This window comes from Perognathus longimembris, chromosome 17, assembly GCF_023159225.1.
Source record: "Perognathus longimembris pacificus isolate PPM17 chromosome 17, ASM2315922v1, whole genome shotgun sequence".
NCBI lineage: Eukaryota > Metazoa > Chordata > Mammalia > Rodentia > Heteromyidae > Perognathus > Perognathus longimembris.
In genome coordinates, this window is record NC_063177.1 from 14,070,795 (window position 1) to 14,095,543 (window position 24,749).

Below are 24,749 nucleotides of genomic sequence, written 5' to 3' on the forward strand. Positions count from 1 at the left end.
CATTAATGAAACACAAGCCTTGTAGTCTGGGAGGCATGTGAAAAATTCTGTTTTGGGTTTTGGTTTAAAATTGAATGTAATAGAAAGAGACTGATTCTTTCATCTCAGAGAATTGGGCTGAAAGTCTTTGAGAGCTGAGGACAAGGACAAGGCTCTGTAATAAGACACTGCTAAGTATTTTTTGCTGCTTCTCAAAGGAGAAATTACAGAGTTCTGGCACGTCATTAGTCAAATAGAAAATGAGGCCTGAGAAATGATGTTGCTTGGGGTTTGAAAGCTGAATTTACTAGTAGTTTCCAGAGAGTCTGAATATCTCATGTAACTCTGAAAATTCCTAATGTAGTGGTTCAACAAATCACAGGATTCCAGATAGAAGAGTACTAGCTGCTTTTGGTCCAGTCTTGACATTTTTATAGATGGGGAAACTGGATCAGGGAGGATAGGCCTATGCTTCATAGTACTTCTGACACCAAAATGTGTTTTTGTTTTCCTGATACTAACTAGGTATCCTATAATACATTTCTAATACTACCCAGTATGAGTACAGACACAGCATTCCTGACCCCACTTTGTACACCAATGACTGGTTATAAGTTAGAGATCCCCATGTTTGGGAGGGTGGTGGGCCTACATGGTTATCTACCTGGGAGCTCTGGTATTTTGGGGATTAATGGGAATTTCACTATGTGGTCATCAGCGAGTCTACCTTGGCCCTTCTTTCCTCCCAGAGGTGGCATAGAGTGGTTGTTGAGCAGAAAGTTCCAGCCCTCTAAACCTTCTTTGGTCTTCCTGGCCACCAACAGCCATCCTGAAGCTACCTAGTCATCTCATTAGCATAGAAAAGTCAGTTATCATCCCAGAAACTCCCATTTTTTTTCTACCACTATAGGAGACTTGCTAAAGCCCTACAATGAGTCAGTTTTATGATGCCCATATATCTTTCTACTTAGCTCATCCCTCTTGCTAGTCATTTGGCTGTTTATGGGTATAGATCATAAGCAAGGCATGGAGCGTATAAGTAAGTCTTCCATTTAATGAATGAGGAATTCTTGACTGAACTTCATTGAGACAAATACTTTTTATTGTTTGGAAATTAATCACCTGATTTAGACTTTACTCAGTGGATCGTACAGTTCAGCTCAAAGTTTGATAACTAAATGAAATTGGTTCATGAAGTCAGTCACCTTTGGTCTTTTGTTTTATTTTCTTATTCTAACACCAGTTGAGAACAGAGAGTGAATCCTAGGCTCAGACTTGGGAATTCTGGGATTGGTCACTTCTCTGCTGCTGATTTGCTGTCTGACTTTGGATAGATCGTGTCCTACCTGTTTACCTTTTTAAACAACAGAACCTGTTGTTCAAGTTCATTTCCAGGCCTAAAGCTTATGGTGCAAATCAAAGTTGGCTTTTACTTTGCCTTAAGCCCTTTACCCTCATAGGAGATTCTGTGTTTTTATGAGTCCAGCTACTGTGTGTGTGTGTGTGTATTTGTATTATATGTATCACATACATTTGCCTTTTCACATTTTTCATGGGGGCCTAATTTACTTATAGGAAATGAAATGCAAACATCTTGTTATACATATATATATACACACACATATACACACACATTTTTAAATCGTTATACTTTTGTATGTGTGTGTTTGTGTGTATGTATGTGTATCTGTGCTGGGCCTAGGGTTTGAACTCAGGGCCTGGGAACTATTCCTGAGCTTTTTTTCTCAAGGCTAGCACTAGCAGTCTACTATTGAAAGCTCCACTTTCAGCTTTTTTTGTGTGGCTAATTGGAGATCAACGTTTCATGAACATTCCTGCTTGGGCTGGTTTCAAACTGTACTCCTCAGATCTCAGCCTCTGAGTAACTAGGATTATAGATGTAACCACTGGTGCCCAGCTAAATTGTTACACTTTTAACAAATGCATATATGTTCCCCATACCCCATCCAGATATAAACCATCAACCTCACTCCAGAAACTTCTGTCATGAGAACTTCCCAGGACCCCCCCACCCCATATTTGAGAGGCAACCATTGATCTTACCTATTTCCATAGCTTAGTTTAGCCTGTTCTAGTACAGTTAAGTAGAATCATACAGTATGAGCTGCTCTGATACTAGTGATGTTTTGAAGAGATTTTCTGCTCTTCTTCTAGTCCTGAGAAATCATATATGTGTACATTGTTTTCTCCACCTGCCACCATGAAAGGTCATGTCGTCTAGTATCCTCCTGTTCCCTCAGAACTGCTGTGGTTGAGAAGTGAGGGCCTTCTGCCAGGGAGCTCCCATATTGTCTGCTGAGTGTGATGGAAGAGATGGAAAGAACAGCTTGATTTCCAGATTCTAGGTTGAGTTTGTTTCTATAATTGTTGGTGTCACAGTCTTTTCACTTGTCAGCTGGGCAAACTGGATCCACCAGCAGATGAGAGACTAACTCTGACACCCAGAAATGTCACTTGTAATGGCACATTTCTGACAAGGTGCCCATGAGATGCACTCATTTTAATTTCATGAATCCTCTTTGAACATAAAGACAGATTGCTCCAGGGGTGAGCAACAGCAAAAGAAAGAGAGGTCAGGAAGGGGCTGAGCAGATGGGTGGAGGAATTGCTCTGTACCCAGAGGTTCTGTGGGCCTTGGCTACAGAATTACTATTTGTGGGTTTTTTCTTTATAAAGTCTTTAGCATTTGTTTCTTTTCTTATTTTTTGCCTCCTTTAACTTAGTCCAGCCCTAGTTATGCTTTAGCTATTAGGCTATCACTTAATTGGTCTTCTTCCTCCATTTTTCTTCTCCTTCTATGCTCTGTGGCCAACTCAAACTCAGAAAAAATCTGCCAGAAACTTCCTAGAACTTCTCATCTCCCAAGAATGACTTGTAAACAGAGCCTGGCATGCAAAGTCTTCACTATTTCTGTCTTCTGTCTTGCAGACACATGCTGTATATACACTCTTCAATCCCACTCAACATAGCATGTTGTGGCTCCTGCACGCATGACTTCTTTTCTCTTGCTATCGAGCTCTATGTATCCTCCAGTATCTATCTAGCTTAGGTTCTCCCACTGCCACAGAGTGTTCTGGAAGCTCCTGAGATTTAGTAACATGTATATTTTTATATTTATCTATTTAAGTGCACTATATAGGGTGAGGCGGAATTTTGACTTGGAAAATGAAAATGGGACTGCAGGACCATAGTAAGGAAAGCTGGAGCTGTAGGTAGGGAACTTGGATTCAGAACATGGTTGAAAGCAGGACTTGTGCGTGAGGGAAGAGGTCAGAAAGATAAGGCACTAGAATTGCCCTTGGGATTGTTTTCTAACTTACATTCTTTGAAAGAAGATTAGGACCTTAGCTTTTAGTTCTGGAATGAGATTGTGAATCGTCTATTTTAACTGTTGGTATGATTTCCAAGCTCCATATCTTCTCTGTGTAAAATAATCAGAGACCAGGAGCAGTAACTTGCCACCCCCCAGGTCATCCTAGTGGGAAAAAGAGAAATCAGGTTTATTTTTTAGGAATATTGAAGTGCCTGGAGAAAGCTGAACACGGATGGAGTATGAAAACAGTTCACACCTGACCTCACTGTCTGCCTGTGGCTCAGGACCACATGAAGCCAGGTGAGGTGGAGAAAGCAAGCAGGCTGTGTTGTGGGCCCCACTGAGCTTGAAATTTCCAGAGTGAAAGATATAAAACAAGAAACAGACTTGGTCTCAAAGATGTAAGCAGTGTGCCAAAGCTTAAAGCATCATTGATAGCATCATTCCAGTGATCCTCAGATCTCAGCGTCAGTGATCCTCAGATCTCAGCCTCCTGAGTAGCTAGGATTACAGGTGTGAGCCTCTAGTGCCCAGCTCACTACAACCATTTTTGTTTGTTGGTTTGTTTGTTTTGGCCAGTCCTGGGCCTTGAACTCCAGGCCTGAGCATTGTCCCTGGCTTTTTTTTGCTCTCTGCCACTTGAGCCACAGAGCCACTTCTAGCTGTTTTCTGCATATGTGGTGCTGAGGAATCTTATCCAGGGCTTCATGTATAGGAGGCAAGCACTCTTGCCACTAAGCCATATTCCCAGCCCCTCACTACACCATTTTTAAGCATACAGTTGAGTGGCATAAAATATGTTCACACTTAATGTACTTATGCAGCCATCATCACATCCAGTTCCAGAAGTTATCATCTTCATCACCTGAAATCTATACCCTTAAATACTAGCACTGCATTCCCTCATCCTCCCAGACAAGTGTCTTCTACATTCTGCCTTTAAAAGTCAGAATATTTTAGAGACCTCACATAAGTAGAACCACACTGTGTTTATCTTTTGTGTGTGTGTGTGTGTGTGTGTGTGTGTGTGTGTGTGTGTGTGTGTGATATCCAGCACTTTATTGGGGCAGAAAGGCAGAGGGCACAGGCAGGCCCCGCGCCCATCTGAGGGGATTTCCCCGGACATTGGGTGTTAGTCCATGAAGTTTAGAAGGAACACCTTCATGGATGAAATCCCCGCAGCGGGCGGCAAGGGTCGGCCCTGTGCGGGCAGGGGGCGCGTCAGGCGGAGCCGGGGCCCTGGGTCAGCAGAGCCTCGATGTCACGCTCGAAGTCGATGGTGGGGAAGCGGCCGCCGTCGGGGCCCACGGCACACGGACGACCAGATGATCAGCTTGGGGTCGGTCATAAGCGCGGTGGGGTCGTCGCTGGGCGCCAGCAGAGCCTCCTCTCCCCCTTAGGAAGGCGAAGAGGGGATGGGCCTTGGCGCCATTCACCTTGCACTTCTCGACGAGCGTGAAGTTGGGCTTGAACCCGCCACCAGGTCGGTCGTACTTGAAGGTATTTAGAATCTCTTCATTCTCAGAGATCTCCAGGTGTCCAAACTGGTTGCACAGGAAGCCCAGGATGACCAGGCCGCGGGGCCCGAGCCGCCGCTGCAGCTCGTTTATCTGGGTGTAGTCCCGGACCCTGGTGCCTCAGAGGGACGCCACGTTGATGAGCAGCACCTTGCACCGCAGGGAGCCCAGACACAGGGGCTCCCACCTCAAGTTGTACACGGTGGATGGGGCGGCGCCATGGACGAGGAACTGTGTTTATCTTTTAGTGATTGCTTTATTTCATGGCTTCAAGGTTCATCATGTGGGAGCATGTGTCACTTAATCTTACTTTTTTCTCTTTCCTCCTTCTTTCAAGCCAAACGATTTTTTAAATTGAATTTTAAAAAGTCAAAGAATACAGAGAGTCCTATACGGACCCTATTGCCTATATTGTTTACTGTTATTTGTCAACTACTATGTCAGTCTTCCCCTCAGGCCTAAAATACACTTACAGCCTGCCTGCCTGCCTTCCTTCCTTCCTTCCTTATCAACTTTAGGAATTATTATCTCCCTATTATGATTCATTAGGATTTTGTCTATCTATACCACACCTGCTTCTCAGTTTAGTTTATAACTGTATTTTTAGTTCTTTCACAGCTTCCTTTCTAACGCAGAATATCTCCTTCCTTTGTAAGGATAGACTACATCTTGATTACCTATTCATCCACTGATGGACACTTATTTTCTCTTTTTGGCTATTTTGAATAATACTGCTGTGAACATGGGTATACACATGTTTGATTCATTGCTTTCAATGCATTTGAGTACATAACCAGGAATGGAATCATTACTGGGTGCCAGTGACTCATGCCTGTAATCCTAGCTTCTCAGGAGGCTGCAGTCTGAGGATTGCAGTTCAAAGCCATCCCAGACAAGGAAGCCTGTGAGACTCTTACTCTCCAATTAACCACTAAAAAGCTGGAAATGGCACAGTGGCTCAAAGTGGTAGAGCACTAGCTTGAGCATTAAAAACTCAGAGACAGTGCCCAGGCCCTGATTTCAAGCCCCAAGACATACAACACACACACACATACACACACACACACACACAACTAGAAGTGGAATCATATGATAACTCTATTTTTATTTTGGGGGGGCACCACTATATACTTTTCCAGTAGCAGCTGCACATTCCTACCAGAAGTGCACAGGGTTCACTTCACTAATATTGTTATTTTTCCCCCTTCCCTTTCCTTTCCCTTCCTCCTCCTTCCTCTTTTGTGTGTGTGTGTGTGTGTGTAAGTGTGTAAGTCTGGATTCTGTGTGCTGATACTAGGGCTTGAACTCTAGGCCTCCAGCTCTCATTTAGCTTTTTCCACTCATGGCTGGCACCCTACCATTTTAGTTACACATCTAGTTTCAGCTTTTTCTTTGCCAGTTAATTAGAGATGAGTCATATTTGCCATTCTGGGCTGGTTTCAAACTGGTGTCCTCAGATCTCAGTCTTCTGAGTAGCTACAATTATAGGCACGGGCCCCTTGAGGAGCTATTTTCTTGTCTTTTTTATTTAAAAAAGCCATTATAATGAGTATGGGAAGTGGTTGCATACTTTTTAGGGATATATTGTGAAGCACTTACAGGTACCCAGTCAGGCAGGTTGTATTTTGAGGGGGAATGGGGTGAAGGACAGTTCCCAGGGCCCCTGAGTACTTGCCTTGCTTAATGCTGAGCATGGGACTCACTGTCAATACCCTCAGGGAGTTTGCTGTGTCAGTGCCCAGGGTGAATCCTATGACAAAGATAGAGACAAGACCTGTTGGAAGGCTCAGAGGAGAGTGCATCACCCAGGGTGATGGTTTCAGAAGGCAGTTTGGGCGGGGGGCAGGGGGGATGACTGCCTAGATGTGGGTTTGAAGAATGAGTAGGAGATAGCCAGAGAGAAGAAGGGAATGGGGGGAGGGAAAAGTACCTTTTGGCTTGCATTGAGCTTCATAAAGCAGGGACTCTTATGTTAGATAATGTCCCAAGGGATCTTTAATTTCCAAACCTGTTAGACTTAGGGTAATGGTTGTGAAATGGTCTCCGCCTCAGAGTTCCAAGAGATATATCCCAGGTTACTGAAGAGGAAGGACCAGCCTGTTGGATACAATCTCCCAGACATCCCATTCCAGCCTTCCTGTGGAGTTGGTAGAGGAAGATGTGTTCCTTGGAGTGGCTACAGCACCTTTCTATAGCAGGATCAGCATTCCAACATTCTTTATACTTCAGCATTCCTCTTCCCAGAGGCTGCATATCTGACCTTTTATGCCAACTGGGCATCCCAGTGTAGCTTTTTTGTCCTTCAGTGTATGGATATTGACCCATTCTTGCTTTTAAGAATTAGAATAAGAATAGGGCCAGGAATGTGGCTTAGTGGTAGAGTGCTTGCCTAGCATGCATGAAGCCCTGGATTCGATTCCTCAGTACCACATAAACAGAAGAAGCCAGAAGTGGCACCATGACTCAAGTGGTAAAGTGCTAACCTTGAGCGAAAGAAGCTCAGGGACAGTGCCCAGGCCCTGACTGCAAGCCCCAGGACTGGCAAAAAAAAAAAGAATTAGACAATAGAGTTTCATTTATTATATAAAGAGCAAGCACCCACTTCCCTACCCTCACTGTACTCCCTAGAGATAATGCCTGGTAGCTGTTTCATGTGTGGTTTTTGTTCCGTGAAGTTGTTTCTATATAGATGGGATCCTATATCTGCTTCTTCTTGCAACCTGCATTTGTCATGGAATTGTATGTTTTGGAGTTATTGTCATGCACATTTAGATCTATCTTGTTGTGTATAACATCTTATAGCATGGATATTCAACTTACATAGCCATTCTTTTACTGGTGGACAGTGGCTTTTTTGTTTCTAGAGACAATTATCATTGTGTCCTTAAACATTTCTCTGTTTTGTTTTGTTTTGGTCCTGTTGCTTGAATTCAAGGCATGGGTACTGTCCCAGAGCATTTTTGCTCAAGGCTAGCACTTTACCACTTTGAGCCACAGTACCACTTCCAGTTTTCTGGTGATTCATTGGAGATAAAGAGTCATATGGGAGGAAAAAAGAGAGTCTCACAGACTTTTCTGCCCAGACTAGCTTTGAACCACTATCCTCAGATCTCAGCCTCCTGAGTAAGTAGGATTACAGGCATGAGCCCCTAGCACCTGGCTCGTTTCTCTGGTTTAGATTCCTAAACATAAAATGTCTGTATCAGATTATGGGAGCATTGGAAATTTTGATAGACATTGCCAAATTGTCCTCCAAAAGAGTATTCTGCCTGGGCACTGGTGGCTCACGCCTATAATCCCAGTACTCAGGAGGCTGAAATCTGAGAATCACTGTTCAAAGCCAGCCTGCCTAGGCAGGAAAGTCTGTGAGACTCTTACTCTAACTAACCACTAGAAAACTGGATGTGAAGTTGTGCCTCAAAGTGGTAGAGCACTAGCCTTGAGCAAAAGAACTCAGGGACAGAGCCCAGGCCCTGAGTTCAAGCCCCACAACTGAAGGAAAAAAAAAGAATATTCTGAATTAGCTCTTACCAACAAAGCCCCAGTTTGCTGTATACCTCTTCAGTGATGAGTGTCATTTAAATGCTTCCACATCTGGTGAAAGTAGAAGGTATTTGGTTGTTGTTGGCCTACATTGTCTAACAGAAAACCATCTCTGAGACCTGTCTATCAAAGCTGGCCTTAAGCTAACTTCCTTCCTGAGTACCATGTTCCCTTGAAAATGAAATAGTGGGAAATGCTTGTGTATGGAGTTTCTGAGATTCACTGTTCCCCCTGCAGCCTTGCCTTCCCCCCTTTCCCCTGTCTTTAAAAGGCCATCCAGGACTTTTATGTTTGGTGTTGTGTGTGTGTGTGTGTGTGTGTGTGTGTGTGTGTGTGTACTGGGGTTTGAAAAGAGGGCCTTATGTTAGATACAGAATGTTTCTCCAAGGAACAAACTTGATGTGTTGAAATTTGGACCCCCCTGTGAGGTATTAAGAGGGTAGAAATTAATTTATTTGCCTGTTGTCTGGAGATGACGCCTTTGGAAGGTGATTATGATTGAATTTTGGGACAAGTGGGAGAGAGACCAGAGACCAGGAGAGACATACATATACACATATGCTTTTTCTTGCCTTGTGATACTCCGTGCTTCTGTGGGTCTCTGCTTGCTAAAAGCTATCACTAGATGTGGCCTCTTGATCCCGGACCTACAGAACTATGAGCCAGAACAAACTTCTCCTTTATAACTTACACAGTCTGTGGTATCAGGTTATTGGCATTAGGAACTAGACTAGTAGCTCCAGGTCCTCAAAGGCCCTCCCTGTAGAGGTGAAAATGAAACAGCCCATCCTTTGGCTATGTTGTCCCAGCCTACTGGTTACCTAGAAGAATTTGGTCTTACCATTGCCCTTTCCTGTACACCAAGACTCTGACTAAGTCTAAGATCTCAAGATTTCCATTCATCCTAGAAGCCATTCACCTGGACTCTGGGACAGTCTACCCCTGTGGTTCCCTGTAACATTGTGGTTTCTGTTTGGTACTTTTCTTTCTTCTTTCTTTTTTTGGCCCTGCTCACCACCCACTGTGAGCAGGCCTGGCCCTTCCCTCTACCTCTCCTCCACAAAGTCATGGTGTCCACTTATATACAAGCCACATATGCTGTCATTTGTAGATTATTTTCTTTATAGTAACTTCTTTTAAAACTATATTTTGCAAACTGGGCAATGGTGGCTTACAACTGTAATCCTAGCTACAGGAGGCTGAGATCTGAGGATTGTGGTTCCAAGCCAACCCAGGTAAAAAAAAGTCTATGAAACCCTTATTCTGAATTACCTACCAAAAAGCTGGAACTGGAGCTGGGGTTCAAGTGGTAAAGTGTTAGCCTTGAGCAAAAGAAACTCAGGGACAGCCCCCAGACCCTGAGTTCAAGCCCTAGGACTGGCACAAAGATTTTTCTTTTTGTAAATTTACTTTTTATATATAGCTTTATTGTTATTATTAAGATGTTATATAGAGGAGTTACCATTTCATAATTTAAATTTACTTTTGAAGACTTTTTATCACGGGCTGGGGGTATGGCCTAGTGGTAAGAGTGCTTGTCTCGTATACATGAGGCCCTGGGTTCAATTCCCCAGCACCACATATACAGAAAATGGCCAGAAGTGGCGCTGTGGCTCAAGTGGCAGAGTGCTAGCCTTGAGCAAAAAAATAAAAAGAAGCCAGGGACAGTGTTCAGGCCCTGAGTCCAAGACCCAGGACTGGCCAAAAAAAAAAAAAGAGAGAGACTTTTTATCACTATTATAAATTTATAAAACAGAATTCACTTAGTATTAATCCAATGTAGCATTGATAAGAGAAAGGACTAGGGGTGTAACTCAATGTTACAGCATGTTCATAGCTCACATAAAGCCATAGTTTTGATCCCCAACACTGCAAATCAATAATTAATAATAATGAGGGCAAGGTGACTTTGCTGGATTCTGTTATCTGTCTAAAGTTCCTAGCTGATGCCCACGCCCATTAGAAAAGGGAGCTTGCAGAGTTATTGCAAGTATGGTGGACAGGAGCTCTAGCACATTGTTGACACAAAAGAATCTCAAGAGATAAGTCTAGTGTTGATTTGAACCACCCTTTATCACCTGCTGGTGGTCCAAAGCCTACTTCATAGAATCATCCTTCTAGCTTTTGGCTACCCTAAGCTAGATACTTTCTGAGGTACATTGCCAGCCTCTGGGCCTTTGCTTCTGTCCTCTTCTGCCTGAATGGCTGTCTCTTGTATGCATGGGGAGACTTTGTTCCTCCTATGAGATGAAGCTCAGATGCCACGCTTACAGTGTCCTCTGATCACAGAACTGCTGTCATCCTCCCCTCTGGTCTCCTGATTACTCTTTGTGAACTTTTTTCATAGCCTATTCTGGCACAAATCAGATTAGAGTAGGAGGGGGCTGGGCTGCTCCTGGAGACTCTGTTGCTAGAAGGGGCCTTTGTCATACTTATTCTCCTGACCCAGTTGGGAGGCTTGGAGGCTGGGACAGGCTCCTGCCAGATAAAGCCTCATGATGTACATTTCAGGAACCGAGTGATCATGTTGGGGACAGTGTAAGCCTGAGGGGGGTCACTGAGGAGCTGGGTTTTTCTGGCAAGGGTTCCAAAACTACTGCTTGTCACTCTAGAGATTCTAAGCCCCGGGAAGAACGGAGGTGGGGACTCTGCGTGGCAGGGAGCAACCTGGGTGGGAAACACAGGCATGAAATATCCACATTAGTATCTGAGAACATTGTAGGAAATTTTGTTTAGGGCCTAGAATTTCCTTGGCTTTGACCTGCTTTGGCTTCCTGCTTTAGCTCCCCATGCTTCTGGTGTTTGGGACAGTCTGTTCCTGTGGCTCCTTCTGACATTGTGATTTCTGCTTGGTAGTTTTATTATTATTTTTTTGGCCCTACCCACCACTCACTATGAGCAGGCCCTGCCTTCTATCTCTCCTCTGTAGAGTGATGGTGACCATAGATTGGTCCACAGGAGTACAGGAGGAATTTTGGATATGCCAAGTGCGGGAGCAGGAAGGGAGGGAGAAACACGGTTCCCTAGGGCTTCTGTTTCAGGGTACTTACTCTACTGGCCCAGGCTTTCTCAGCTCCCCGGGCTGAAGGCAGAATGAGGGACTCTGCAGCAAGCTGTTACCTGGCAAGGATTCTGCTCTGAGATAGGGACACCTTTTTCTCACAGAAGCACTGCATGAGCTGGCAGAGGCCTTGGAGAGCTGTCATCCTCACCAGCTGGGCTCCACATTCCCTCCAAGGTAGGAACTGAGGTACATTCATCATGGTATTGAGAGCACCCAGCACCACAGGCCTCAGTGAAAGATTGATGAATAGAATTTAGTTCAGGTGGCCTTTGAAAATGAAACTGGGGAACTCGGTGAAAGATGAATAGTGTCAGAATATGGCCACTTACTGTCTCGGAGCCTCAGTTTCCTCCATTTAAGCTAATACACATCTCTTAGGAGTATTTAGAGCTCTAATTGGATAATGCACAAAAAACATATTAAATGAATTTTCAGCACACTTCACAAATGTTCTGAAATGAATGAATAATGAATTTGGACTGCAACCAGGAATGTTCAGAGAAGATAATCTATTGGTCCTTTAAAAATAGAACAAAGATTTTGTTGTTGTTTATTTTAACAGTATGACCCCTCATGCTACAAAATAATAAAAAATACAGCATGTACTTTCTGGAAAGAATAAGAGCTTTGAGATCAGACAAACTTTTTTTTTTCCATGCTGGGATCCAGCTCAGATTTTTTTTTTTTCTGCCAATACTGGGGCTTGAACTCAAGGTCTGGGCCCTGTCCCTTAGCTTTTAGCTTTTCCCCTCAAGTCTGGAACTTTTATTAATTGAGCCACAGTTCCATTTCTGGCTTTTTTTGTGGTTCACTGAAGATAACAGTCTCATGGACTTTTCTGCTCAGGCTGGCTTTGAGCTGCATTCCTCAGATCTCAGCTTCCTGAGTAGCTAGGATTATAGGCATGAGCCTCCAGCCCTCAGCATACAAGTACTGCTTTTTAAAAAGAAGCATTAAATTGCTAGGGCTGCTGTAACAAAACACCATACATCTGGAGGCTAGTAGTCCCTGGTCAAGGTTTCAACAGATTTCAGCAGCCTAGGGTTAACCCTCTCCCTAGTTTGCAGAGTCACCTTCTTGCTTTGTCCTTACATGGCCATTCTTCTGTGAGTTTGAGATTGGATTAGAGCTACTCGAACAAAAAAGCCTCTTTCACTTAACCAATTGCCTTCTAAACAGACTGATTAAAATGAACAGACATAGTGTGAGATATGGAGGTTAGACCTTCAACATACAAATGTGGCATTACAAATGAAGTAGGGGTGAGGAGAGGACACAGACACATAGCTTAACCATTTACAAAACAGAGATCTAATGAATAGAAGTTAGCCCTTCCTATTTGGATCTGTGTCTTTGAGTTCTTTACTGTTTCTTGCTGAAGATGATAGAGTGTGTGGGGTTGTCCTGAAGGCAGGTACTATTATTAAGTACCTTCCTAATCCCTAGGAATTTTCTGTTTAAATTAAACGGACGTGGCATGGTGACATTTAGAGAACAAAACATCTTCCTTCAGCTTGCAGGCTAGACTTTATTATGTTAGCAAAGGATTAACTTTCCTTCCCTTTCTCTTCTCTTCCCTTTCCTTTCATCCCTCTCTTCTTTTTTCCCCCTTTGTCCTTCCTTCCCTTCCTCTTTGCTTCCTATCTACCAAAACAGGGGTTTGAACTGAGGGCCTTGTACTTGCTTGGTTTGCTTTGTTTGGCTGATGCTTAATTACATGAGCCACACTTCTAGCCTAGCTTTTTTACTGGTTATTTTAGAATGGGAGTCTCAAGGATTTTTCTGCTCAGACTAGCTTCCAACTTTGATCCTCTGATTTTGGCCTTGTGGGTAACTTACGATGACAGGCATAAACCACTAGTGCCCAGCAAGTTTCTTTTCTTTTTCAAGATGTGGTTCTGGAAATGGAACCCAAGCTTGTAGATGCTAAGCACACATTTTGCCATTGAAACTACATCCTCAGTCCTATGTTCATGTTTGAAAAGTGTAAGAATCAAGAGGAGAAAGAAACCTATAAAAGTTGTGATTAGAAGCTGGGCATCAATGGTGGTGTGCCTATAATTCTGGCTACTCAGGAGGCTGAAATCTCAGGATAGTGGTTCAAAGCCAGCTTAGGCAGTAAAGTCCATGAGATTCTTATCTTTAATTAACCACGGAAAAGACCGAAAGTGGAGTTGTGATAGAGTACTAGCCCTGATTGAAAAAGCTCAGGAACAGCGTCTAGGCTCTAAGTTCAAGCCTCAAGATGGACACACACACGTGGGCTCTCTCTCTCTCCCCTCGCTTGGGGGGGAAGGGGCTTGTCCGCCCCTTCCTGGGTGGGTCCTTTATCGCTCTCACGTGGGAGCGATGGCCACAGGTAGCCTCATCTCTCTCTCTCTCTCTTTCTCTACTTCCCCTCGCTTGGGAGGGGGAAGGGGCTTGTCCGCCCCTTCCTGGGTGGTACATTATCGCTCACGCAGGAGTGATGGCCACGGGTAGCCTCAGTGGCGTGTGGTCGCAGGGTGCCCCAAAACCGCCAAGAACAACACCGATGCGTGGGCCCCTGGAGAAAACCTCTAGGGCTTCTGTTTATTCAAATGAGGAGCCTCCCAGATATACCCCAAAGGCGGGCACAAGAGAGGGGCCCCTGATTGGTCCCAAGGGGCTGTCCCTCAAGTGATGTCAGACTTCCTTCTCTTCCTATTAAAGACAGGAAGGGGAGGGACAGGCTGAGGTCAGCTGTGGCCCCTTAAAGGTGCAGCTGACCCCAACACACACACACACACACACACACACACACACACACACACACACACACACACACACACAGTTGTGACAGAAATTAAATCAAATGAGACATTTTTTCTCAGTAAAAGAAGCCAGACACAATAGGCTACATATTGTATGATTGCAATGATGTAAGTCCAGGGTATGCAAATCCATATTTGCATTATTAGTGGTTGAGGGAGGCTGAGAGAAAAAAGGAAATGGGAAATGATTACTAATGGGCCCAGGATTTCTTTGGGGGATGATAGAAATATTCTAGAGTTTGAGTCTGGGGATGTAGTTCAGTGGCATGCTCAAAGCCCTGGGTTCCATCTCCAGCACAGTAAAAACAAAAACAATATTGTAGTGTTAGATAGTGATGATACTCCATGACTATATAAAGCCTACTAAATTAAACATTTCAAAAGAGAGAATTTTATTGTGTGTCAATTATACCAATTTTATAGTATGTAAATTATAAAATTTCAAGTGCATTGGTGATAAGCTTGTATGAGTGGCTTTTTTTTGGGGGGGGGGGTCAGTCCTGGGGCTTGAACTCAGGGCCTGAGCACCCCTGGCTTCTTTTTGCTCAAGGCTAGCACTCTGCCAACTTGAGCCACAGTGCCACTTCTGGCTTTTTTCTACATATGTGGTGCTGAGGAATCAAACCTAGGGCTTCATGTATACGAGACAAGCACTCTTGCCACTAGGCCATATTCCCAGCCCTGTATGAGTGGCTTTTTTCTCTGCTCTTCAATTTTATTTTGTGTGTGTGTGTGTGTGTGTGTGTGTGTGTGTGTGTGTGTACAGATACATGTGCACATGCATTATTGAAGATTAAGCTCAAAGCCTCTTGTTCTTACTCAGCTTTTTAGCTCACAGCTGGTACTTAACCACTTGAGCCACATCTCAACTTCCATCTTTTTGATGGTTGATTGGAGGTACTAAGAGTCTTAAGGATTTGTCTCCCTGGGCAGGCTCCAAACTAAGATTCTCCAATTTCAGGCTTTTGAGTAGCTTGGCATGAACCACTAGCACCCAGCTTGTTCTTCAATTTTTCTGTACTTTTTATTGGTGGTACTGTGGCTTAAACTCAGAACTTCAAGCTTTCTCAGCTTGCTTGCTCACTCTTCCACTTGAGCTATATCTCCAATCTGTTTTTTTTGGGGGGGGCGGGGGGGCTGGTTATTTTGTAGTTGGAATCTAGTGAACTTTTCTGCTGTGACTAGGTTAGCACCTTGATATTCTAGACCCCAGCTTTCTGAGTAATTAAGTGCCACTGATACCTGGCTCTAGTCCTGAAATTTTGTCTATGTGTGTGTTCCAGTCCTGGGACCTGAACTCAGAGCCTGGACACTGTCCCTGGGCATCTTTGCGTAAGGCTAGCACTCTCTCACTTTGAGCCACAGCTCAACTTCTGGCTTTTTGGTAGCTAATTACAGATAAGAGTCTCACAAACTTTCCTGTCCCTCAGATCTCAGCCTCCTGAATAGCTAGGATAATAGACATGACTGGTGCTCAGCTTCTGTAATTCTTTTAAATAGAAAAAACTCAGAGTCCCACATTTTATTAAGGTTACTTAGGCTTCAGTTTTATGTGATGCTGACCTAGAGCAAAGAAAATGATCATGAAATACCAAGGGATTGATCTTGCTCCTAAAATATCAACAAAATTGACTAAGTTGTACATATTATAAATAGAAAAATGGGTATATATGTATTGATGATTAATAATGACTTTGATCCCATGTCATGTGTGTATTCTAAAAAAGGATCTGTCTTCTTTTTAATAGCATCTTTATCTGTGGCAATATTTAGGTCTTTGTTATTTGATAGAATCCAGTTGATATCACACATTGAAATCCATGTTGTTGTTGTTTCCCATGTATGCATGTTCATTCAGGGAACTGCTGGTTCCCAGCTTGACATTGTTTTCAATTCAATGCCAAGAGCTTTCTGAGCCATATATATTTTTTAAAGCATGCTAAATAATTCATCAAGGAATGTACGTGTTGCAATGGTAGTGGCTACCTCATTTCCAACCTAGCTGTTTCTACCTCATTTTTAACCTTGTCGAGCCTCTCAACAATCTGTTTCTTGGCTAATGACTGCATAAAATCATCACAGAAAGGAAAGCTAAAGACTTCTGCATTACCTTTTGCCAATTTCTGCTTTCAATCCACCCTTTGGTATTTGCAAAGGTCAGATGAGCTATTTCGGTGTCCGAGACCCTGATTAATGGGAAATCCTGCATTTCCATTGGCCCCCAAGGATGAAGGATTCGTGCGGTGGTGGCAGGCAGCATCTGCTGGAATGTCAGAGGAGTGGTGTTGGGAATTGGAGGAGCAGCAGGCCTATGAAAAACGAGGAGGCGGCACTGCTCTGATGGTAGCCCCAGATGAGGTTTTCTCCTTTGCAATCATGCAAACATCTCCAGGAGCATTCATTCTCCTCCGTTAAGCCTTGTCACTAAGAATTTAATATGGGAAGCACAAGTGCCCTTCCCTGAGAGGGTTGTGGTCTGTTTGCAGGGCCTCCTGCTTCCCTGGCAGAAGGCTTCCTTAGCTCCCTGTTAGTAGGCATGTTTGTGTTCAGCTTTTCACCTCTCCTCGGAGGAGCTGTTGGTTTTATTCTAAGTTAAATAAAAATTGTTGTGTTGGTGTGGAGATTTCAGCCAGAGAAGCAGGTGCCTGGTGCATCAGGGAGAATAACTCTGAATAATATAGGAACCTCCCCACCCAAGAGCAGATGGTCTACATTCATTCATCTTGTGACCTTTCTTTGCTTCTAAGACACCAAATCTCTGATCCCACAGATCATAAATATTCTTTAGGTTTTGCAGCAATAGAGGTGAGGGGATCATCAAGCTGTGGGTATCATTTTCCATTTGTCTGGAACCTTTGAAGGAAATGGTAGAGCATTTTTTCCCTACTAAATTAGCCTCCTGCAGCTGTGGGCTTTAGGGCATCAGAGCAAAGCTGCCTTGGCCAAGGTCGGGAAGGAGTCCTCTGCTCAGTGTCCTTCCACCCTTACCTGTCCACTCACTGGGCAGCTTCTACAGCCACTTCATGCCTGGCATTGTGATGACTGGCATAGCCCCTGCCTACCTGCTTGGGGACGGTATTATTTATGTGACTTGTGGTGATAATAGCTATCTGGTATTGCTCACCTTGTCTGCTGCCACTCCCCACCTTAGCACCCATCTTCTGATCAGGAGGCAGACCCACAAGCTTAGTATTAGATGCTCAATCATAGTTGTACATGAAGCTGGGAAGAGAGAGGATGACTTCACGAGGGAAGTGACATCTGACATGGTCTCCTAGAGTTTACTGGGAGCCAAGAGATAGGCTAGGAAGACAGGACATTAAAGAAAAGGGGTTTGTGTGTGGAAGGCAGCAAGATTATGGGCCCTGGGCATTCACATGGGACAGTGAGGCACAGGAGACAGAAGTGAGGGTTGGCTAGAGACAATAACCCTGAAGATCAAGTCACACACACACACACACACACACACACACACACACACACACACACAGGTTTTTTGTTTGTTTGGGTTTTTTGACAGTCCTGGGGATTGAGCTCAAGGCCTAGACACTGTCCCTGAGTTTCTTTTGCTCAAGACTAGCACTCTACCACTTGAGCCACAGAGCCACTTCTGTCTTTTTCTGTTTATGTGGTACTGAAGAATCAAACCCAGGGCTTCATGCATGCTAGGCAAGCACTCTACCACTAAGTCACATTCCTAGCCCCAAATCAACTTGTTGTTGTTGGTTGTGAGGCTGGAACTCAGGGCCTGAGTGCTGTCCCTGGGCCTCTTTGTGCTCAAGGCTAGGGCTCTACCATGAATATATTTGGAGTTAAATGGATACTGGTGCTTGAACTCAGAACCTGTGCTTTTTAACTCATGGTTGACACTCTACCATTTGGGCCATATTTCTGGTTCTGGCTCTCTTTCTGGTTAGAGAGATGAGTCTCTTGGATTTGTCTTCCTGGATTGGCTTCAAACTGCGATCCTCAGAACTCAGTCTCTTGAGTTGCTAGGAAAATAGGTTTGAGCCACCAACGCCTGGCTCTCTGAGAGATGTTTAACATGAAGGGGGAAAGTGTGATTAGATGTGATCATATATCTGTTGGATTATTTATCTATGTACCAGTTCTGGGGCTTGAACTTGAGGCCTCATGCTCTTGTTTAGCTTTTTCTGCTTAAGGCTAGTGATCTACCACTGAGCCACATCTTCATTTTCAGCTTTTTGCTAGTTAGTTGGAGATAACAGGCTCACAGATTTGACTTCCTATGATGGCTTTTGAGCTTGATCCTTAGATCTCAGCCTCCTGAGTGGCTCAGATTATAGGAGTGAGCCACCAACACCCAGAGCTGGGACAGTTTAGAGGGTATTCTACAATGAAATGAGAAAGTGGTATGAGCTGGAGCTGTGGCAGCAATCTCCTAAGGAAGCTGAGAGACAGCTAAGCCTCCATGTCCCCGTCCCTCCTGCCACTTCTTCCTTCCAACCTTTAAATTTAAAAAAAATCTTTAAATAGTTGAACAAAGTGGTTTCAATTCAATATGTCACTTTGTGAATACAATGCATCTTGATCAGTGTCACCCCTTTCATCATTTTCCCCCATCTCTCCCAACCCCACCATCCCCTCAATTTACCTGATTCCACTTTTACTTATCTACATTGAACATTATGACTGCTCTTCTCTCCATTTGTCTGCCCCCACTTGACGTCATACCTCTCTCACAACACATGTTCAAGCTTCCTAGTATTAATTTTATTAAACTGTAAGTTTTTGAACTGTAAGTTCAAAAGAGTTACTCGATATCATTAGAATCCTTCCCTGCATATACCATGAATATGTTGGTGCATATATGCATATGATCTTAAGTGGAGCTGTGGCTCAAGTGATCAGAATGCCAGTTTTGAGCAGAAAAAGCGAAAGAACAGAGCCCAGGTCTTGAATTCAAGCCCTAGTAACAGTACAAAAGCAAAACCAACAACCCTCTTTTCCAACCCATATTTGTTTTATTATTCCTATAAATTCTCTTGGATCTCTCAATTCCTTTCAATTTTCAAGTACTGCTACCTTCCTTGGCCTTTCATAGACTCTTCAAATAGCAAGGCCCAGTCCTTCTCTGATAACAGACTTGTTAACAGGCCCCTGTTTGGCCCTCAGTGGAGACTCCCTGATTTAAAGTGACTATTACAGTGGATTGGGTAGAATTTAAGATTTGGACAAAGCGTACCCCACTTTTAAGACTGATTCCATCTTACATATTCTCCAGGAGATGCCATGATTTTATTTATTTATTTTTGCTTTTAGTCTTTTTTTGTGATCTTGGTATTTGAACTCAATGCCTTGTGCTTGCTGGACAGATGCTTTATCATGTGAGTCATGAGAACATGTTCCTAGCTATTTTTACTTTAATTATTTTTCAGGTAGAGTCTTATACTTTTGCCTGGAGCTAGCCTCATTTCACAGTATGACCCTCTCTGTAATGGAGACCACAGGCATGAACCACCATGCCTGGCTGATTGATTGAGATGAGATCTTGAAAACCTTTTGTCAAGGCTGGTTTCAAACCACAGTCCTCCCAATCTCCACCTCCCAATTAGCTGGGATTATGAGTATTAACCAGTTTGTCTGGTGCTTTTTATCATCTTACTCTGGAAAATTTCAAACATAAGAATGAGTAGAGAGGGACTGGGAATGTGGCTTAGGGTAAAGTGCTCCCCTAGCATGCTCGCCTAGCCTAGTGTTCAATTCCTCAGTACCACATAAACAGAAAAGAGCTGGAAGTGGCACTGTGGCTTAAGTGGTAGGTAGAATGCTAGCCTTGAGCAAAAGAGGCTCAGGGACAGTGCCCAGGCCCTGAGTTCAATCCCCACAACTGGCAAAAAAAAAAAAAAAAAAGAGCAAGCAGAGAAAACTCAGTAAGGAGCCTTTATGAATCTGCCTTTCAGCTTTAACAGTATCTCAATACCTGGCCAATCCAATTTTGCTTCATTCTCCCTCTCATCCTGCATTATTATTATTATTATTATTATTATTATTATTATTATTATTATAGTCCTGGGGCTTGAACTCAGGGCCTGAGCACTGTCCCTGGCTTCCTTTACTCAAGGCTAGCACTCTACCACTTGAGCCACAGCGCCACTTCCAGGTGGTGCTGAGGAATCGAACCCAGGGCTTCATACATGCTAGGCAAGCACTCTACCACTAAGCCACATTCCCAGCCCACTCATCCTGCATTATTTTGAAGCAAACACCAGACATCATATAATTTTATTTGTAATACTTACATATGTCTGTCTAAAAGATAAGGGCTTTTTATTCGGGAGTCTTAATCCATCTGAGCTCTAGGTTCTTACCTATAAGTTGGGAATGATGACACCCCCATCCCAAAGCTGTGAGTAAAGCTGGAAAATAACTTTTCTGGGATTCCAATGGCTTAAAAAAAATTATTGCTACTGCTTGCAGCAGACACTGTAAACACACACACACACACACACACACACACACACACCTATAATAAGCTGTTAATACATGGTAACTGATATTAGAAACATTCCTTAAATATATTATTTCTAACTCTCATAGCAATCCTTTAAAGTAGGCACTTACTACTCTTATTTTACATGTGAAGTGACTGAGACTTTAAAACCAAGATGAATGAACTTGCTTGAGGTCCTGGGCTAATAAATTGAAGAATCTGAAGTTTGATCCCTGGGTCTGACTGACCCCCAAGGTTCTCACATTTATTACTGCTATTATTTATTGAACTTTCGTGCGTGGTCTCATGCTGATCTTGGGTCAGTCAGACCAGGGTCATCTGGTCTCTATGTCTGCTTGTTTTGAGCCATTGCTAGTTTTTGTTTGTTTGTTTGTTTACAAGCTTGTGATATGGGCAACAGATTTTTCTCAGACTCCTTCTACATCTCCTATCTTCTTCTCTATACCTGAAATGGAAAAGAGTAAAGAGAGTAGGATGAGGAAGAAAAGTTGAATCTAAAAAAAATTATTAGCTTTTTAATGCTTTTTAAATTTTAATTGTCAAGGTAATGTACAGAGGGGTTACAGTTACATATGTAAGGTAGTGAGTACATTTATTGTCAAACTTGTTACCTCTTCCTTATGCTTTTGGAGGCAAAGTGACTCTCTTTTTTGGAGGTGGGGTCAGTTGTGGGTTTTGAACTCAGGGCCTGGGCACTGTCTCTGAGCTCTTTTGCTTATGGCTAGTGCTCTACCACTTTGAGCCATAGCTCCACTTCTGGTTTTTGAGTGGTTAGTTGGAATTAAGAGTCCCATGGGGACTTTTTTGCCCAGGCTGGCTTTGAACTGCAATCCTCAGATCTCAGCCTCCTGATTAGCTAGGATTATAGGCATGAGCCACCAGCACCCAGCAAAAGAGGATGAGATTTTTCTGTTATCCAGTTTTGTTGATAGGAAAGCCACGCAGATAAAGGAATTGTCTGTCTGTGGTCATCTGAAGGAAGAGTGAAGACATGAATGGCACTTTTAGACTATACTTCCTGCAGCTCATAGAGACCTCTGGAACTTGTTGTTCGATGGTTTTCCATCTATCATGTGAAGAACAGAATTGCCAAGTTGGACTGTGAACTCCAGGTGTGGAAAGAGAAGGCAGTAAGCAAGAACAGAAGGCTTTGCTTCCTAGACAGCTTTGGTCTACCTTTTCACTGGAGAAATAATCTCTTTTGTGGATTTGGGTGCATTCTGGGTGCCATCCTGGATAGCCATCTTTAATAGTTTTGTTCCTCCTACCCCCATATAAGGGAGCAGACTTGAGCAGAAAGTCGAGAATCCTGGTGATACAGCTCTTAGAAGTATGATTTGCAAGCTCTGTGGAAAAGCTCCCATTTGGGGTAGAAATGCAGAACCTATCATCTCATTGCTAGGATGACAGGCTGGCTTTCTTGGGATCTGGCCAACTAAACAATTTATGAGACTGACCCTCGCACTTAACTAGCTAAAGCTTTGGGCTATAATCCAGAATCCTTATTACAGAAAGCAGAGTTCCCTCTGAAACCCTGTGGCTATTTATTTGAATTAGTGAGGTCACTCCAATGACAGCTGTGGAGGCCAGTCTTTAATTAGGAGAAGAATTTGCCTCCAACTTCATGAGAATGGCATTTCTGAGGGTCTTAAGTGCTTTTCTTGCTTAATTCTTTCCGCCTTACCTTATTCCTGTTCCTTGTTCAGACTCATTGCTCATTTCTTCCCTTAAAGCCTCTTCTCAACTCAGCAGCCACAGAGCTGCCTTCTGGCTGGGGCCCAAGCCTAGGCTTACGCCTGGAGAGTGGGTCTGAAATCCAAGGTCTGCCTCATATTGGCAACATGACTTCTTGGACAAGTTACTTACTTTTCTGATCCTCTATTTCCTCACCTATAAAATGGATCTAATAATATTTACTGCAAAGGTCTATGTAAGGCAAAACTGTTTATTTGTTTTGTTTTGGTTTTTTTTTGCCAGTCCTGGGCCTTGGACTCAGGGCCTGAGCACTGTCTCTGGCTTCTTTTTGCTCAAGGCTAGCATTCTGCCACGTGAGCCACAGCGCCACTTCTGGCCGTTTCCTATATATGTGGTGCTGAGGAATTGAACCCAGGGCTTCATTATATGAGGCAAGCACTCTTGCCACTAGGCCATATTCCCAGCCCCCCAAACTGTTTATTGAGTACTGTTTTTATGTGCCAACCCATTCTTCTACACCTTTAACATGTCAACATGTAAAAGTTTATCTCATCTGGTAACAACTATCTGAAGCATTTTTTTTTCTTTTTTGAGACAGGGATTTGCCATGTAGTCTAGACTGATATTGAAGTCACAGTCCTCATGCCTCAGCTCCTGAGGCATACAGGTGTATCACTGTATCTCAGCTCTCCTTTTTTTTTTTTTTTTTTTTTTTTTTGCTAATGGCACTAAGTATCCATCCAGGACCTCCATTATGTAAGGCAAGCATTCCACTACTAATCTAAACCCTTGCCCTTGAAGCAAAATTCTTAATACTTTTATAGTACAGGTGATGTCACTGAGGGACAAAGATGACACAGCTAAAAAAAACCACATGTCTACTGAGAAACCTCAAACATAAGAACACTAGACACTCAGTAAGTGTGCCTATCTATCTCCATCTGTCCCCTATATATACCCTGTTCCATTTGTAATCAGTGCTTTGTAGTTTTCACTTTATCTTTTCTCTGAGAATATTGAATGTATCAATCTTATATTCAAATTTGGATATACTTTTTAAAACTTTGTGTTATAGAAAAATAAAAAATAGTGGTGGGGGAGGGCCACGTTCCCACCTCGGCCATTGCTGTCACCCAAGTCTGTGATGTTGTTGTACTGTCAAATAAAGCTGCCTGGTGCCCCGCCTAAAAATAAATAAATAAAAAATAAGTAGAACAATATGATAAACTTGTTTATATGTAGAGGTCTGTACCCTTTATATTAACTAACAATTATTGAATCATGGCCTATTTTATTTTGTTACTTGCCTACCTAGTCCCTCTCCCTGTCAATATTATTTTGAAGTAAATCCCCCAAATTGTATTATTTCACCCATATATTGCAGTAGAAATGTCTAAATAATAACTACTCCTTTTCCCCAAAGTGGTGCTGGGGTTAGAATCTAGGTCCTCAATAAGGTTAGACAGTTACTCTACCACTAAGCTACATCCCCAGGCTCTAATAATGTCTCTTTTAAAAAAAATCATGTAGCCGGGCACCAGTGGCTCACGCCTATAATCCTAGCTACTCAGGAGGCTGAGATGTGAGGATCATGGAAGTGGTGCTGTGGCTCAAAGTGGTGGACAGCACTCATGCCCAGAGTTCAAACCCCAGGACAGACAAAAAACAAAAACAAAAACAACCATGATGCCATGGATTGTACTTCAAAAATTTAACAGTGATTCAAGCCACGTGTGATGGTTCATGCCTGTAATCTCTGCCCTTCATAGGCTAAGGCAGGAGGATGATGAGTTTGAGGATAGTCTGGGCTATATAGCAAGACCTTGTTTCAGAAAAAAATCAAAACTGGATTGGAGGCATGGCTCAGGTCGTAGAACACTAGCCAATGAGCGAAAGTGTCAGATAGCAAGTTCAAGTTCTGGTCTCAAACAGAAAAAGAAAAAGAAAAGAGAAACCAAAACAGTAATTATCTAATGTTGAATATTTAATCAGTATTGAAAATTCCAGGGGTTGGGGATTTAGCTCAGTGGAAGAGCACTTGCCTGGCAAGTGCAAGGTCTTGAGTTCGGTCCTTAGCTCTGGAAAACAAAAACCAAAATTCTAGTTGTTGACAGGCACCTGTAATCCTAGCTACTCAAGAGATTAAGATATGAGGATTGAGATTCAAAAAGCAACCCTGGAGGACTAATACCTATAATCATAACTACATAGAATGCTGAGATCGGAGGATCACAGTTCAAAACCTGGGCAGGAAGGTCCGTGAGACTCTTATTCCCAATTAACCACCAAAAAGCCAGAAGTGAAAATATGGCTTGAGTAGTAGAGAGCTGGCCCTAAGCAAAAGATCTAA

At 43.2% G+C, this 24,749-nt stretch overlaps 1 protein-coding gene and 1 pseudogene across 4 annotated transcripts in view; one reads left to right on the forward strand and one right to left on the reverse strand.

Annotated features, from left to right (window-relative positions):
- The window catches only part of Tom1l2 (target of myb1 like 2 membrane trafficking protein), a 139,069-nt gene that overhangs the window by 12,361 nt on the left and 101,959 nt on the right, over positions 1-24,749 (forward strand). Inside the window, exon 2 of one of the 4 annotated variants that reach the window (XM_048366146.1) lies at positions 21,625-21,834. The exons of 2 other annotated variants lie outside the window; for them this stretch is intronic. The gene's annotated coding sequence lies outside the window, so the exon portion shown is untranslated. The remainder of the gene's footprint in view (positions 1-21,624; positions 21,835-24,749) is intronic. One more of the 4 variants, XM_048366145.1, reaches the window with a different exon arrangement.
- Positions 4,535-6,774, reverse strand: LOC125365724 (annotated as a pseudogene).